This window comes from Peromyscus californicus, unplaced genomic scaffold (genome assembly GCF_007827085.1).
Source record: "Peromyscus californicus insignis strain IS unplaced genomic scaffold, ASM782708v3 Scaffold_7__1_contigs__length_154581171, whole genome shotgun sequence".
In the NCBI taxonomy this organism is placed as follows: Eukaryota; Metazoa; Chordata; class Mammalia; order Rodentia; family Cricetidae; genus Peromyscus; species Peromyscus californicus.
Genome location: NW_026294595.1, coordinates 23,331,716 through 23,347,659, shown reverse-complemented (window position 1 = coordinate 23,347,659; position 15,944 = coordinate 23,331,716). Strand labels below are relative to the sequence as shown.

At 39.8% G+C, this 15,944-nt stretch overlaps 1 long non-coding RNA gene across 1 annotated transcript in view; it reads right to left on the bottom strand.

Moving 5' to 3' along the window:
- LOC128102020 (uncharacterized) overlaps nt 1–15,944 on the bottom strand; it is a 97,423-nt gene that overhangs the window by 9,197 nt on the left and 72,282 nt on the right. Inside the window, exons 3-4 of the long non-coding RNA XR_008215300.1 lie at nt 13,666–13,785; nt 12,414–12,492 (exon numbers count right to left, since the gene is read on the bottom strand). This is a non-coding gene — a long non-coding RNA (uncharacterized LOC128102020). The remainder of the gene's footprint in view (nt 1–12,413; nt 12,493–13,665; nt 13,786–15,944) is intronic.

Here is a 15,944-nt window from a genome sequence, read left to right as displayed (position 1 = left end):
CTAATTTTATGGCTTACCATTATTTTTATGTTTAATTGAAAAGGGATACAACATAATCTTACTGGGCCACCAGGGTTCTCAGGGACTAACCAGAATATCATGGAGTCTGGGAATCCCCACACACTGACTTTTAAAAGCACAGATAGTCTTATCCTCAGACATCCCAGCAGATGATACTAATTATAGGGTGTTCTGCTCACACCAGGCCATAAGCAATGCCATGCCTCTTCCCTTAAAACTTTATTTGTGCGGTGACAAAATTCTATGAGAAGTCTATTTAGTGGCACATACTACATTGTTATCCAAAAGGTCATGGGACCTTTTAATCCATTTTTTAAGTCTAAACTAAGACATATGCTAAATGAGAGCCAAAGTATTTTGAAAGTTATAATGAACTCTTATGGTAAAAATTATATTATACAAAATGTAAACATCTGTATTTAAGGAAGATAATGATTTAGCTCCAAGAAATAATAGCTAAGCAGCAAGCAGCGATGACTTAAGCAAGTGCTTTACAATTAATGGAAATAAAAAGTACATATTATTACAGTAAATGGATGCCGAGAGAATGAGACAGGAGGTAAGCCATACCAATGTACTCTTAACAAACCGGAGCAAATTCAAGTTTGTATAAATCAGTCTCCCCCAAAGAGGGAAACTACAAAAAGATCAAACTTCTTGAAGTTCAAAGATGTTAAATTCTACTCTTTAAACCCCATTACATACATAGCTGCTAGTAGAGCCATTTCTTACCTTCAGGAGATTCAATTCCCCTCTTTAAAAGAGATCTTTAAAAGCACTGTTGGCCTGGTGTCTTGGACGGCAGATCACAGAGTCCCAAAGCCCTTAAGACGCTGTATCACCAAGTCTTAACTGAGTCATAATTAACTTCATTGGGAATTACAGGATAGCAACTTAGAACGAAATTTTGCAGAACATTATTGGTATTCTTCTACTTGGTAATTACTACTTCAGTGAAAACCTCAAGTAAGAAACAGAGGGCAGATTTTGGCCCTCAACAAGAAGCATGTCAACTAACTGGTCCAACTTATAATGCCAATAAAGGGTACATTAAAATTTCCCATGAAATTTCTCCCATTAGGGCATCGATTTCATCATGAATGTAAAGTCAACCAAAATGACTGCTCCCATTCTTTACCCCGGCTGCAATTGCTCTGTATGCCAGACAACAACCGTTGAAGAGCAAACGTGTGGAAACTGAGTAAAGAGCTGGCTGTTGCTGACACTTTGGCCACATCATTCATTTTTGCCACCACAGCATTAATTATCTGAAGAATAAGATTAAGTCACTAAAATTTAGGCTCATGCTTCAAAATGAGAAGCCAATGTTCTATTCAGAATGGTAGTTATACATTATAAAACTTCCAGTTACTCAATATACAACTCTTTACTACCATGAATTGTGTGACATGAGATTCTTGAAGTTCTATCATGAATTTCCATCAAAAGTATTTAGTTGGCACATGGTGATCTAACTTTTATCGTAAAGATGGAGAGGTTTCCCCTCTTTGGTTTGCTGGCTTTACATGACAGTAATCAGTTGGAAACCAATTTTAGATTATTACCAATTTTGCACTTGAGTTTAAAGTATACTAAAACATCTCAAATGGTTGAAGTCTACAGGAAAACAATATGTTAAAACTATATTCTCATCTTTCCTATTAGTGTTCCCCCAGTAATTCACCTGAGGCCTGAGGAAAATGACTAAGACATTTCATCTGATGACTTCGGTGTGGAAACTTAGCCAAGCTTTCAGTGGAAAGCTCTTAGTACCACTTCCCCAAACGGCCTCTAAATGATTCTTCCCTGTTCCAAAGGTTTTGTTTTTACCACCACCAGCTCATCTCTACTTGTTCCTTGTATTAGTTAATTTTTTTTTTAATCACGGTGCCAAGATCCTCAAGAGAACAGACTATGAGGGGAAAGATTTATTTGGGCTCCTGTTTTTTTAGAGGACCCTGTCCACTTATCATGGCAGAGGAGGAATATTACAACAGACTGCTCTCATGGCAGACCACAGGAAACAGAGATGCAGGCAAGAATCTGGGAAAGCATAACCTTCAAAAGCTCGGCCTTAAGGACATACGTTTGCCAACTTCAGGTCTCAAAGGTTCCTCACTTCTAAAACAGCGCCACTAGCTGGAGGCCAGGTGTTCAAACTCATGAGCAGATGAAGAACATTTCAAATTCAAGCTGTACCATCCCCACGTCACAGTAACCACAACAGTGAGAAACAAAAGAAAAACCAAACCAGAATGTCCTACCAAGCAAGGCAGACTGCTCTCCCATGGGCCAACGCGCCCATCAATGCACCATGTTTGTTAACATTCGGAAAGACATTTGCGCGGAGCACAAATTGACTGAGCTCCTGTTTATATCAGAGATTTCGGAAGCGGCAGGAGATTTATTCGTGGAATCTTAACACCCATTCAGACTATCGTAAAACACAAAGGACCAGATTCAATAAAAACTCTGTCCAACTTCCACAACAGTTAAGTCTGCATGAGCCTTCAAAACAAAATCAATTTTTCCAGTTTTGCATAGGGCCGCTCTGACTTTGGAGGTTTGGAAGCCAGCTGGGGCATTTCCTAGCTCATTCCCTGAATTACTTTCAAAAGTAGTTTTGAGGACCACAGTCCATCAGAAGTCAGTCTCCCCGCCTCCCCGCCCCACTCCCTCGCATCTTCCTCCCTGCCCCCTCTTTCTCTCTTCTCTTTTTAAAAACATATTTCAGAGTAAGTCTCATAAAGAACAAACGACAGAACCACAGCATATGTCTCATGCAGAACTGGCCCATAAACAGAATTCTTTGGTACACAGTGAAAAAATATTTTTGATTCCATACTTCATACTACAGTAAAGCTGGGTATAATCACTTTTAAAAATTGCTGTGCCCGTGGACAGCTGTTCTTCATACATACTGGGAATGTTTCCTTTACATTCCTAAGGACATAACTGTTTGACGCTAAGCCAATACCTTTAGAATCGGTGAAAGACAAACACACCCGGTGCTGATGCCTTGTTCTCCCAACAAACTTTCTCCCACAACTAAAATGTTAAAGCTTTTACCCTCCAGCCCACATTCTGACATTAGTCCAATAACTAATGTTCTGTCCAAGTAAAATACATTTTGTCATAGCTTGAAAATGTTACCTTTCACAGAAGTATAGTATTTCTGACCAGCGGGGAACATATGTCAACATTATCTATTATTACCCAGTGTCAAGACCGAAAAGGGAAGGTGGGCGGTGGATGTTAATAGCGACTTAAGCGATTTCTAAAAGAGGCATTTGAGAAGTACAGAGCCTAAAGTTTCAAACGTTTTGTCCTCTTTTCGCTGTGTCAGCAATCTCCCCTCCCCCCTGCCCCCACCAAGGGCAACGCTGCCTCTGACCGACGCCTAGTTCTCCTTTTAATTTTAGCCTATGCTTCGCTAAGCTGGAAAGTTTGAAAAATACCCTAGAAAACTCCTCTGCCAGGAGACAAAGACAACAGCCTACCACCAGGACGGCAGCGACTCCCACGCGCTAGGAGAAAGATTTGCAGTCACAGAAGCACAGGAGTTTTGAATGAGAAAACTTATTTTTAGTTCTCAACTACTTGTCCAGTGTTTACGTCTGGGGTTTAGGCCTCTAGTCGGACACTGGAGGAGTCAGGGGCAACACTGGGTAGCAGTGTTAGCTGCAGTGAAGCAGGGAGAAAGCGCCTCAGCAGTGAAATGCAACTTTCTTGACCGAAGTGTGATGTGGTGCTTAGGAATGGGTCTCTGCCTTTTCTTCAGTGGTGGTGCTATGTGTAACGTAGGACCGGGGGAGACTGTGGTTCCCAAAGCCACGTCCTGGGCAGTCATGACCATGAGTTGAAGGCTTTCTTTAGGTCACCATGCTGTGAACAGCTAAGTTCTCCTTAGTCTTTGAGCCACGTGGTTTTAAAAAGTGTTTCACAAGGAAAGGACCTGGCTACTCCTCACCCCACAAGCATCTCGGAGAAGAGTTTACTTTGGGGCAGAGACTGAAACTTGGGTCCTGCTTCGGGCCTGGAATAGGAAGTACTCAACAGTCGACCCCAGTTCCTGGAGGTCTGTGTATTTTCCATCGGGAGCATTAGGTCTTAGGGCCCGAGGAAAGTAACTTTTCAATCATTCTTCTCAATTGCATTAGGAGTTAACATTTCCCTTTGAAAAAAAGTCAGTCAGAAATCAGAGATTATAGGTCCATTGAAATGTATCTCTTGTGGTGAGGAGACTCTAAGAACTACAGACTCAGTCGTAGCAGACCATGCATCACAAGACTGGAGAGGATGGCCATGCTTAGTGTTTCGAATTTAGGAGGAAGTTATCCAACTTGTTCTTCCTCATCTCACTCATTTCTGAGGAAGAAGTCACACAACAATAGTTTCCTTCTCGAAGCTGTCTGGCTAAGGCAAGCGCAGGTTTTAATTGCCCATGCCGTCTGCACTCCTGTCCTAGCAGGACATTAATTTCCAAGTGCAGAAATCTACCTTCACCCCATTGCCTGATGATGCATCAGCAAAGCCTCCGAGGAGCTGGGCAGAAATCCCTCCAGCCTCGTGGGTGAGGTGGGAAGCCCTCTTTCTCTCAAGTAATCAATCCTCTCTCACAGACCCCTCCTGACGCCTGAAGATAGGGAATACACAGTATTCATGGCCAAAGATAAAGTGGATTGGTTCCCTCTCCTTGGGAAAAGGCCTTCTACAAGTTCACCTGAGCTGACAAAGCATAGAAGATGTTTATAGGAAGAGCACCAACTGTCACACAGGGTGCTCTATAGACGATTCATCAGACATGGAAGTGGAAAACAACTTTTTTTTTTTTTCTGGTTTTTTGAGACAAGGTTTCTCTATGTAGCTTTGGTGCCTGTCCTGGAACTCACTCTGTAGCCCAGGCCAGCCTCGAACTCACAGAGATTGCCTGGCTCTGCCTCCCAAGTGCTAGGATTAAAGGCCTGTACACCACTGCCCGGCTGGAAAACAACTTTTTTAGTTAGATTTTTTTTCTTTTTTTCTTTTTTTTTTTTTTCCTTTTTGGGATAGGTTCTCATTCTGTAGCCCAGATGTGCCTCCAAACTACTATGTAGGCCAGCTGGTTCATAGCAATTCTTCTGCCTCAGGCTTCTGAGTACTAGGATAACAGACATGGACCATAAGCCACCATGCCTAGTGACTAGCTCGTTGTTTATCTATTTATTCATTTATTTTAAGACAGGATTCATGTAGTCCAGGGTGGTTTTGAACTCCTCATTTAGCTAAGGATAACCTTGAAATTCTGATCTTCATGCCTCCTCCTCCTCCTCCAAAATGCCAGGATTCTAGGCATATAGAGCCACTAGTCCTGATTTTTATGCAGTGTTGGAGCTCAGTGTAGGGCTTTTGGCATACTAGATAAGCACTCTACCTGACCAAGGTATATCCCTGACCAAGCTACATCCCTGTCCAACCCCCTTATTTTTTAAATAACAAAACTGAATCAGATTCTACCCTATTTTGGTACCATATCATAGAGAACTAAGTGATAATATTGGAAGTTGGGATCCTGGTCTCTGTCTTAGTAAAGGGAATAAGGTGGGGCTTGGAAATGGTCTGAGAAGGTAGAACAATTGCAAATGAAAGCCCACACTAGACTAAGCTACATAGCAAAATCTGGGGGCAGGGGAGGGAGAAGAAAAGAAAAAACAAAAACAAAATGCCAAGGAGAAACAGAAAAGCAAAAAGCAAAGGTAAAGGAAGAAAGGAACAGGTGCACAGGGGGCACTTTCCACCTCTCTGAGCCTTCAGGCTCTCAGGGTGTGCTCTTCACATGGCCCAGACACTCTTTACAGGGATGCTATTTCTCAGCTAAGAAAGGAGGGCTGAGGGTACAGCTCCAGGGGAAGACAGGTGCATGCTCCAGGCTCTGGGTTCAAAACAGAAAAAGAAAAAAGTAGACACAATAAAAATATATGTATGCACTGTAATTATTATTTCTAGAAAAAAACTCTGGATGTTAAGATTAAAGAACATTGAGTACAGCTGGGTTCTCATTCCAACCACAACACAGGGAGATAGATTCACAAGAGTTCACAAAACAATAACATATGCCTCCCAAATAATAATAACGGCATTACAATAATTTTAAAGTATACTGACCAGTTAACCTAATAGTCTGTTATTGTATTTCCTTTGATCTCAAGAACGACCTGTTCTCTAAGGAGAAATTTTATTTGTATCATCATTTTATAACCATGAACACCAAAGATCAAAAAAATTTAGAAAGTAGCCTGGTAGCTACTAGCCAGTCCTACAGGAAGAAGACCCATTTGGAGCCATGCCCACCTGAGTGAGTTCACCACAGCATGCTGTTGGCAATCGTGACCGCTTGCTTTTGCAAAAACGAAGGACATTTTCATTAACTCCCAAACATGCTTCTCAAAGAGTAGGCACTTCAGGGAAAATAATGGGAAATGGAAACCTAACTTCAAGAAATTTGTTTTCTCACAAGGAAGTGAAACAGCTTAGTTTTGAAGGTGTAAGTGCAATCACAAAAAAATTAATCTTAGGAGCTACTTTTGACTGCACTTGCATTTTGAGATGGTCGGATCTAAGAAAAGCTGAAGAAGCATTTTACGCTAAGGTTGCCGAGAACTAAGTTCCCTTTTGAGGCTAGAAACTTTTTTCATAGTAAAAGCAGGGGAGAGTTGACTGCCCATTGATGCATTAGTTGATGTTCTGTGCACCTATATGCCTCACTGAAGTTCTGTACGCTTCACAGGAGCGTTTATGAACTCTACTGAAAATGTCAAGCTATATCAAAGACGTTTTTCACATAATTTGTCATCTAAATGTGTAAATGGTGTATAATATCAACCAAACTTCACAGGAAAATTGGTAGAGAAAGAAAACTATTCAAAAGAGGCAACAAAGACTAAAGAATGACCTTTTTTCTCTGGGAGTCACTTAGCAGCCACCTGGGCATGCATAGGCAACTTTGCCAGTGCCAGCAGAGAGCACACGCACTTGTGGGATGGGTGAACAGGGAGCAGCTTGTGCTCCAAAGCCCTCTTTGCACCTTTTCCTGGCTAACCTCATTACAAGTCTCACCTCTAGCTGTGGCCGTGATTAATGGATACCAATTGCCTGAATTTGGAGTGAGTGTTAATATACCCTCATAGAGTACAGGACGAGGTTCCTGTCTTCAATTTCTTAGAGACGTTTTGCAGAAAAATACTAAAACATATGACAGATCCCAACATAACCAGCCAATAGCAGAGAAGGAAAAGAATTATGCCAAATTAATAAATCTGAAGTAGTAAGCACTGTAGAATCTAGCCAATTATTCGAGACTTGCTCATTGCCAACTTCCAACACCACACAGTCAGTGTGTTTGGAAGCCACCGGGAATAGCTGTGAGGTTTGAGGATAGTAAACTAATAAGCTGCAACCAAGTCAATGTTTGAATAGTATAATCTTTCTAAGGAAAGTGGTTATAGTGGTTAGTTACTATAACTGAAAAGCTTACAGTTTCTGTATATCTTTCATCCAGTAATTCCCTTTCTAGAAATATGTTCTAAGAAAATAATCAAGAATGTGAACATATGTTTGGTTACATGGAACATTTATGCCAGCCCTATTTATATTCTTGAAAAGATTGGAAGCAACCTTATGCTCCACAATAGAGGATTGATTAAGTAAATAACAGTGCAGCCAGGACAAAAGGCATGTTACAGAATATTTGATGACAGTGGAATATATTCAGTAGATACTCTTATTTAGAAGGGAAGATTTGGAAATTATGGTAGGATTTACATTATTTGACACGGATGAAGTGTTTAGAAGGATGTGCACTAAAATACTAACAATAGTGCGTGATTTAAACTTTTTCCCTTCTTATTTATCTAGACTGCCTAGATTTTCTAGAATGTGCTTTTCAGTAAAGCAGAAATGACTGCTACCAAACTGCATAAGAAATGCACAAATACAGCAAAAGTAATGTATGTTAACAAGCACATTCATCGTCGTAAGCCTTTCCCACTAGAAGTGAAAGTCCCTTTCCAATGCGGATAAAAGAAGGTGGGGAGGGGGAGTGGCTCTCTGTAATTACCCTACCGTGCTATAGTTACCCTTGAACATCAGATGCCCAAACTATCTGACAGCAATACTGAACAACCCCAGTTTAATCATAAAGTGTTAGGTGATAATCGGTCTGAGTGTCTAGAATCTTTTAGTGTCTTAGTCTAATTACAAATGAAAGGAGACAACCTTTGACTCATCCTCAGCTCTTGGAAGAATATTAGACCAATCAGGCTAGAACAATGCTTTAATTTCATTCGGACCTAGTTCCTGCTTTAGAACAGGATTAAAAATAAATGCAGAGAAAGAGATGGGGAAAGTGAGTCATCTAATTTACATTGAACATAATGCAAATAAGTATTTTTAATAGATGGTCAATACCTAAAATACTCAGTTATAGCAGATTAGGGCGACTTCTTACTGGAAAATTTGAGTAATTTTAATCTTACTGCAGATTTTTCAGCCTGTCAACTCAGAACTCATTTATTTTTGAAGAAGAGAAATCTTTTACTTGGAGACAAAGGTAAGTCACAGTACACCTCAAACTAATTAAAGATGAATCTTTTATGTAACAATAGTACAAAGAAAAAATCAAATTGTATTTAATAACTCAGACAAAACAGCCATCCAGCAGAAGAATATTGCCTTCTTTTAATTATTAGAATAAATCATTTCATGGAAAACTGTTTGGCACACAGTGACTATAAGATGATGATAAATATAACACAAAACAATAAAAGGAGAGGGATTCTCTATCCAGGGAAACTCATGCCAGTCTCAGGGGAAACCTCTGAAGAATCATGTGCTGAGGGGCACCTTAGATGCCTCAAAATGTCTGTGTTACTCCCCAAAGACCTAAACAGAGCCTTGGCCATTTGAGGTTGACACATTTTCATCTTTAGGACCTACCCTTTTGTATTATTCCAAACCAGACCAAGCACTGAAATGCTGTTCTCAGAGAGTTCTTGTTGTTAGGATAAAATAATGCAGGTCTGCTGGTTACTAAGTGTGGGTTGGGGAGCATAGACTCAGAGCTTGTCCTGTTGAAGAAACCCAAGTCTGGTAAGACAGAGTGCAACTGGGGACAATCTGCCCGAGCTCTGCATCCTTTTCCAGATGTTGTGGTACTGAGAACCAGGCAAATTCCTAGCCTTCTAACTGGTTTTAGTCTTAAGTCCCACCACAGATGCTTGGAAGCTACACTTGTGCTCTGGCTACCTTGTAGCAGATAGACATTTAATTAAAAGCAAGAACACCAACAATCTAAGACATCATTATTTTTTGTCATCCCCTTGGAATGGCTTTACCATGTACTCTGTGAGACATAGATGAGATGGTTTCTTCCCATAGGCAGATCTTCACAAACTATATGACAAAGCTCACTTCTTACTTTTCTTAAAAAGTATATTTGCTATAATAGCTGGCTCTGGACTTCCTACTAAATTTCTGTGAATCCTTTCAATAAAGGTCACTACCTACCAATATCCTTAACTACAATGAAAAAAAAATAGAATCTCACCCTGAGGAGTATTTCTTCATGAGGCATATGTCATATTTTAGTAATTTGGTTCCTTCTAAAATTCTGGTAGGTTCCTCTCAAATACTGGTACACCTATCCTAATTCTTAACTATGTTGGTCATGACTGAAATGCTCTCTACTAACTAACTCCACCTAATTAGGTTATTCAGTGCCTCATACAATTTTGCTAACTATATTTGCAAGACTCTGGACATTTTCTTCTGAAAGAGAAAACCACAATTCTCTTGGGCCAGCAGGCTGGCTTAGTGACCTTTGTCTCATTATCCTAAAAGACTGGAATTCATCATACAAGAGAAGAACACAGACAACAGAGGCTCATGAGAAGCAGAAAATCCTAATAATGACCATGGTTTGCAAGAGTATAACCTTTGACCCTGAATAGCACACAAGGCCTGGTCTATACAAGTTCAACAGTACAATGAAATAGAAAAAAGAATAAAGAGTGTAGTTTTTCAAGAATTTTACCCACAAAAAAAAATTGATGGTCAAATTATGATTATTTATGTGGAGAAGTTTAGAAATACTTTCAATTTTGTTGATGCTTTTTTCCAGACAAGGAAACCTAATTATTTTTATAATAATACTTATTGTTACTAGTATGTAATTTACATAAGAAAAATTTTTATCTGTTTTTTAATTACTTATAGTCTTAGAGATTAAACCCAGGACTTTGCACATTTTAGGCTAGTGGTCTCCAGTTGAGCTACATCCCAGCCCCACGCAACAGAAAGTTCTTCATGCATATTTTCTTATGTAATCTATATAAATGCCCTTCTTAGTTCCTTAAGGAAATCAAGTTTCACCAGGTGGTAGTGGTGCACACCTTTAATCCCAGCACTCAGGAGGCAGAGGCATGTGGATCTCTTTGAGTTCAAAGCCAACCTGGTCTACAGGGTGAGTTCCAGGAAAGCCAGAGCTGTTACACAAAGAAACCCTGTCTCAAAAAAACAAAAACAAAAAAACAACAAAAAAAAAAAGAAAGGAAGGAAAGAAGATGGGAAGAAAGAGAGAGAGAGAGAGAAATCAAGGTTCACAAAAAGTAATCAACTTGTTCAGTGTCAAAAATCTAGTAAGCCAGAGCTGGAGAGACATCTTCGCAGTTGAAATCACTTACTGCTCTTGAAGAGGACACAGGTCTGGTTCCCAGCACCCACATGGAGGCTCACCACCTTTTATAACTCCAGTTCCAAGGGTGATTATAACCCTCTTAACAATCTCCAAGAGCACTGTACACACATGATGCATGTACATACTTGCAAGTAAAACACTCATATACATAAAATAATAACAATATGTATTTTAAATCTACTGAGTTGTGAGCCTTAGGCTCAGTGGAGGCCTACAGGTTCTACAACCCATGCACTACACTATATAGATGTTTCAGAGGAGAAAATGGAGGTGTAGGAAGGAACCTGGAAATCTTCATTCAAAACATAAATGTCAAACTAACTTTAAAAGGTAGAAATATGCTTTTCAGAAGTAGAACAAAAACAGTGAATTAAAAATTAAATAACTTTATAAAATGACTTATAATGATATTCTGCTATACCCATAGATCAGTGTCTGGCTCAGCCATCGTCAGAGAGGCTTTGTCCTATAGTGGATGGTGGCTAAAACAGAAACCCAAAACTGAACAAGGAGAAGAAGGTGAGAGACTTTGGAACAGTCAGTCCTAAATGGGATGTCTTCATCAAATCCCTCCCCTAAGGGCTCAGGGAGCTATGTGAAGAGGAGGTGGACCGACTGTAAAATCCAGAGGGGATGGGAAACCATGGAAACATGCCCTCTCAGACACAGCAGGACTGATGCACATAGGAACTCACAGAGACTGTGGCAGCATGCACAGGGCCAAGGCACCTAGGCCCCAGTGCTGAAAGTGAAAGTGGACAGGAGCTCTCATCCCTAACCAAGAAGCTGTGTCTTCAACTGACAAGTGCACATAAAGGGAAAAAAATCCATTTTTAGGATTTAGTGTCTCCAATGGAGTCTCGCTGGGTATACAAACCACACTTAATGGCAGGCCCCATGCCCAACAGTAGATGGCCAACACAAAATGAACACAATGATGTATTTGGAGACTTTTTTTGAGGGGGAGGGGTCTCAATTTGCTTTCTTTGGGCATTTTTTTTTACCTTACTAGTCTTTTTCATGTATACTATGGTTTCCAAATTTGTGTTTTTATGGTGTGTGTGTGTTTCTCATGCTTTTTCTTTGTTTTTGTTTTATTCTCTCTCTCTTTTTAATTTGCCTGTTTCCTCAAGAGAGAGAGAAAGAAGGCATGGAGTTGGAAGGGTGTGGGGGTTGAGGAGATGAGTAAAGGGAATTTGTGACCAGAATATATCGAATGGGAAAAGATGATTTCCAATTTGAAAAGAAAAAATAATAATTTTATAATTGAAAATAGCAATACAACTGAAATGAAATTGACTGATAACCTAAAAGTTAAAGTTTATAAGGTGTTCCAGCAGTGCTGGGTAGCTTGCTCAAACTCTGCTAGAGTAAAATTTGATGCCCTGGATGTTTCCTGGACTTTAGCCAGCTACTTAGTTACTGATCTTATAATTAGTTACGCTGACTGTCCAGACAGCCTACAGTGCAGGCCAGGAGCTATGAGACTGCATTCCTTAAGTTCGTATCGTATAGTCTTGAACAGTAATCACAATAGTAGACACAGTATGGTATAATTACAATAGCTTTAGACTGAGGCAAGAGCCAAAATTCTCATTGTAGATTTACTAATCTTGTGAGCCTAACAAATTAACTTGATTTCTTTGTGTCCTATACTTACCATTTGGGAAGAAGGAAATCTGTTTACTCAACCGAGTTGCACTCCACTTCCAATGGCTCCATTCTCCTGAGACTCCCAGCTTGGTAAAGGGTGGGAGGACCAGAAAGTTGCAAAGACAGAAATTCCATAAAGGAAGTCAGAAACTGATAGGTAGAAAAGTAACCCAGGGGCGTGTGACAGCGGAGGCAGAAAAGAGACATGTGTCTTGCTTTTACCACATCAAGACATGGTTGTCTCATTTTGAAAAAGAACTGAATTGGCTCAGGATAGCAAGAAGGTAAGATTTTACTGCGTGGAAGGCCGTGAAAGTCGTAGGATTCCTGGATGAGTCCCAGGAGCTTTCCTTTTCAATAGCTCTATAACTGAGGGTGGTGCTCCCTTGCATGGAGGAAAATGGCGATGGTCATGTTTTAGAATTGTTTGTCTTCCAGATATGACACTGAGTAATCTCTGAGCCTGATTCCAATGACAGCATTCTGTAATCACACACCGGGACCAAATAAGCCATTTGGAAAGGTGTAAGGTGGTGGGAAATAAATTAGATCCATACCAATGAGCAGCTTAGGACAAAAAAAAAAAAAAAGAAAAGAAAAAGAAAAAGGCAGCCAAGAGAATCTAAGATAAGTACAAGCTAGGAGCTCAGTTGGTATTAAGGAACTCTAAAACCATAGTCTTCTGGAAAACCATACATACATGGCATGCTGAAGGGGTCCCAAGAAGACAACAGGGTGGAGCCCAGCAGATAGAAGCCCACTCCGCAGCTCACTCGGTGCCTCTTTATTCTTGAAGGGCTAAATGAGTAGGGACTACAAGAATTTGTCTGGGTGGGTTTAGTGTGAAACCCGCCATTTTATTTTGTAAGGGCTGGACTTATCACCTCAGAAGTGTGAAAATGGGTGTGAAAAACATTCCCTCTCCCACCCTTATTTCATCTAATAAATAATTTGGTTTTTTTCTTTAAAGCCTTTGCTCAACCAGCAAATGAACCAAAATACCTTGTTGTTCCTTGTGCCAAAACCTCACCTTTTAAAACATAATTTTCTAAAACTCTTGGGATCAGAAATTTGGTGTCACCATAGGTTCAGTCGGGCACAGTCAGGATTAGTTGCCATGGGACACACTCTCTTCTCCCTCTGTTCCACATTACCACATTCAGAAATACTCCTTGGCACCTGTGTGCCAAAGGGAGATTCTCTTGAGATGTTCTTACACAGTGTGAGGAATCACCTCCACTCCCGAAGAAGGACCTTACCTTGCTGTATGGATGGCCACCAGCACTGGGCAGACGTCATCTGTTCTCCCCACTTAGATACAGCCAATGGTCCCTGAAAGTGTTGCCCGGGAAAGCATCTTGTAAACTGTAAGGCTCTACCTAACGATATAAAATATGATCATTAGGTTTTTATTTGAATATGAATGTGTGTGTTGCTTCTAAGTGGAGGCAATCCCTCCAGTTTTCTCGCTCCTTTAAGGTTTAGTTTACAAAAGCAAGTGCTGTCACAATCACAGCTGGTTTTAACCAGTCTAAGCAAGGACTGTGGCTGAGAAGACAACGGTGAGAGGTGTGTGCCAAATCAATGGGAGCATAGAAGTTTCGCTTCACTACTTGATGCATGACATTAAATAGCACCAAAAAAGTAGAGGGTATTTCACACTTTTTTTTTTATATTTCTTAAGTGACAGGTTCCACCCAAGTCAAGTAAGTTCCAGCTTATTTTCTAACCTTTTTATTATTTCTCTTATGTTTTGAGATTATAATATGATTAATCATTTCCCCTTTTCCTTTCCTCCCTTAAAACCCATATATCTTTCCTTTCTCTCTTTCAAAATTGTGGCCTCCTTTTCCATTAGTTTTTGTTAATGTATATATGTGTGTGTGCACACACACACACACACACACACACACACATATATATATATATATATACATATATATATGTGTGTATATATTCCTACATATATAAGTACAACCTGCTCAATCTTTTGTAAGTGGCCAATGTCATTTGATTTTTTTTTTTTTAATGTGAGCTTTGGATCCTGTCTCCAGTAAGCCAGTAAGCCTTTACTTACTTCTCACTTTCAAGAAACCACTGTTTGTGTTCCAGTCACTCAGTCACTGATACCAATGGGTTAGAGAACCTTCACACTCAACTATTCACGTGAAGTTCTGTAGTCTTATAAATCCTAGTTTACAAACACAAGGAGATGCCTACTCATAAGGCCAAGTATGCTACCTTGCCTGGATACCTGCATCATTAATTTGACACCATAAAACTCTTAATGGTAGCTTCACTTTGAACTGTACTAACAAAGCATTTCCTTTCTGTTGGACTGGAAAACTTAGATTGTTAGTAAATTTTTCTTCTACTTTAAAATCACATTCAGAGACTGACTGTTGGAAAGAAGTAAGCAATTCACTCTGGGCACATGGAAGACAGAACCTGATGTGTAACCCACAACTCTTAGAAACTCATTCTGAAGTTAGAACAAAAATCAAAATGTAGTGGAGAGGACATTCAGATTTAAAACAAAAAATCCTAAAGTCTCTAGAGCATAGGCAAAGATTCCCTCCAAGGATATTCTAGTCGCCAAACCCAAAACTTATTCAGAAACAAAAGAACAAAAGTGAGATTAAAACAGGACAAAAATTCCACAGTTTTATTGAAGAAGTGATATTTGAGCTATAAAGGATTTCCTGTCATTCTTGCTTTAAGTAATTTTATAATATTCTTTTGTTCTTGGGTTAGTCTAAATCCAAACAATCATGTATGCAAATGGTTCACTATAGCAGTGGATGACCCAACAGTGTAAACATTATTGTTTATCCAGAAGCATTATATGTTCATACACAAATGGCATTAAAAGCTTGTGGTCAGATCAAAAAACCACAACTGTAATTGTTTATTTATATAGCTCACCATTACTCCGTAGTGTAAGTTTACATTTTACAAAATTTCTAAACAATGCTGTTACTCTTAGGAGGGTGAAAAATGTATGACTTGCCTAAATGATTAAAGACAAACAGCTTAGGTCTAAGCCTGTGGCAAGATGCTTTAGTATGGAAATTATTTACTTTGCCCCGTTTTAAAATTCTCATTTTTAGGCCGCCCTTGAAACTCTATGATAACGGGGCCATTCAGTGAATTTCTGCCTTTTTCTTTTTAGTTCAAGGCAGCTGGTTTCTTTCTTCTCTAAGCAGAAAGCTAAAGTATATTTATCACCCTAAGAATGACTCAAAACAAACAGGAAGTCTTCATCAGCCGACTCCTGGGCATAGCTGATATTAGGTACCGGCAGGGAGGAAACAGAGCGTCCATTCTCTAGGAGCCTTGCAGAAGGTACATGCAGATGCAGGCGATAACCAAGTTAGAGATGCTTCGAATGACTACCATGTCCTCCCAAGATTAAGTGGCATTGCAACGCTCGCCAGCTTTCTGAGGCTACGAAAATTCCTCAGGAGTTTTCCTTTCCATTTCAGTTTGAAAGAGCAGTTTGAACTGGATACCACGAGCCTCAGAATCCTTGTGAACC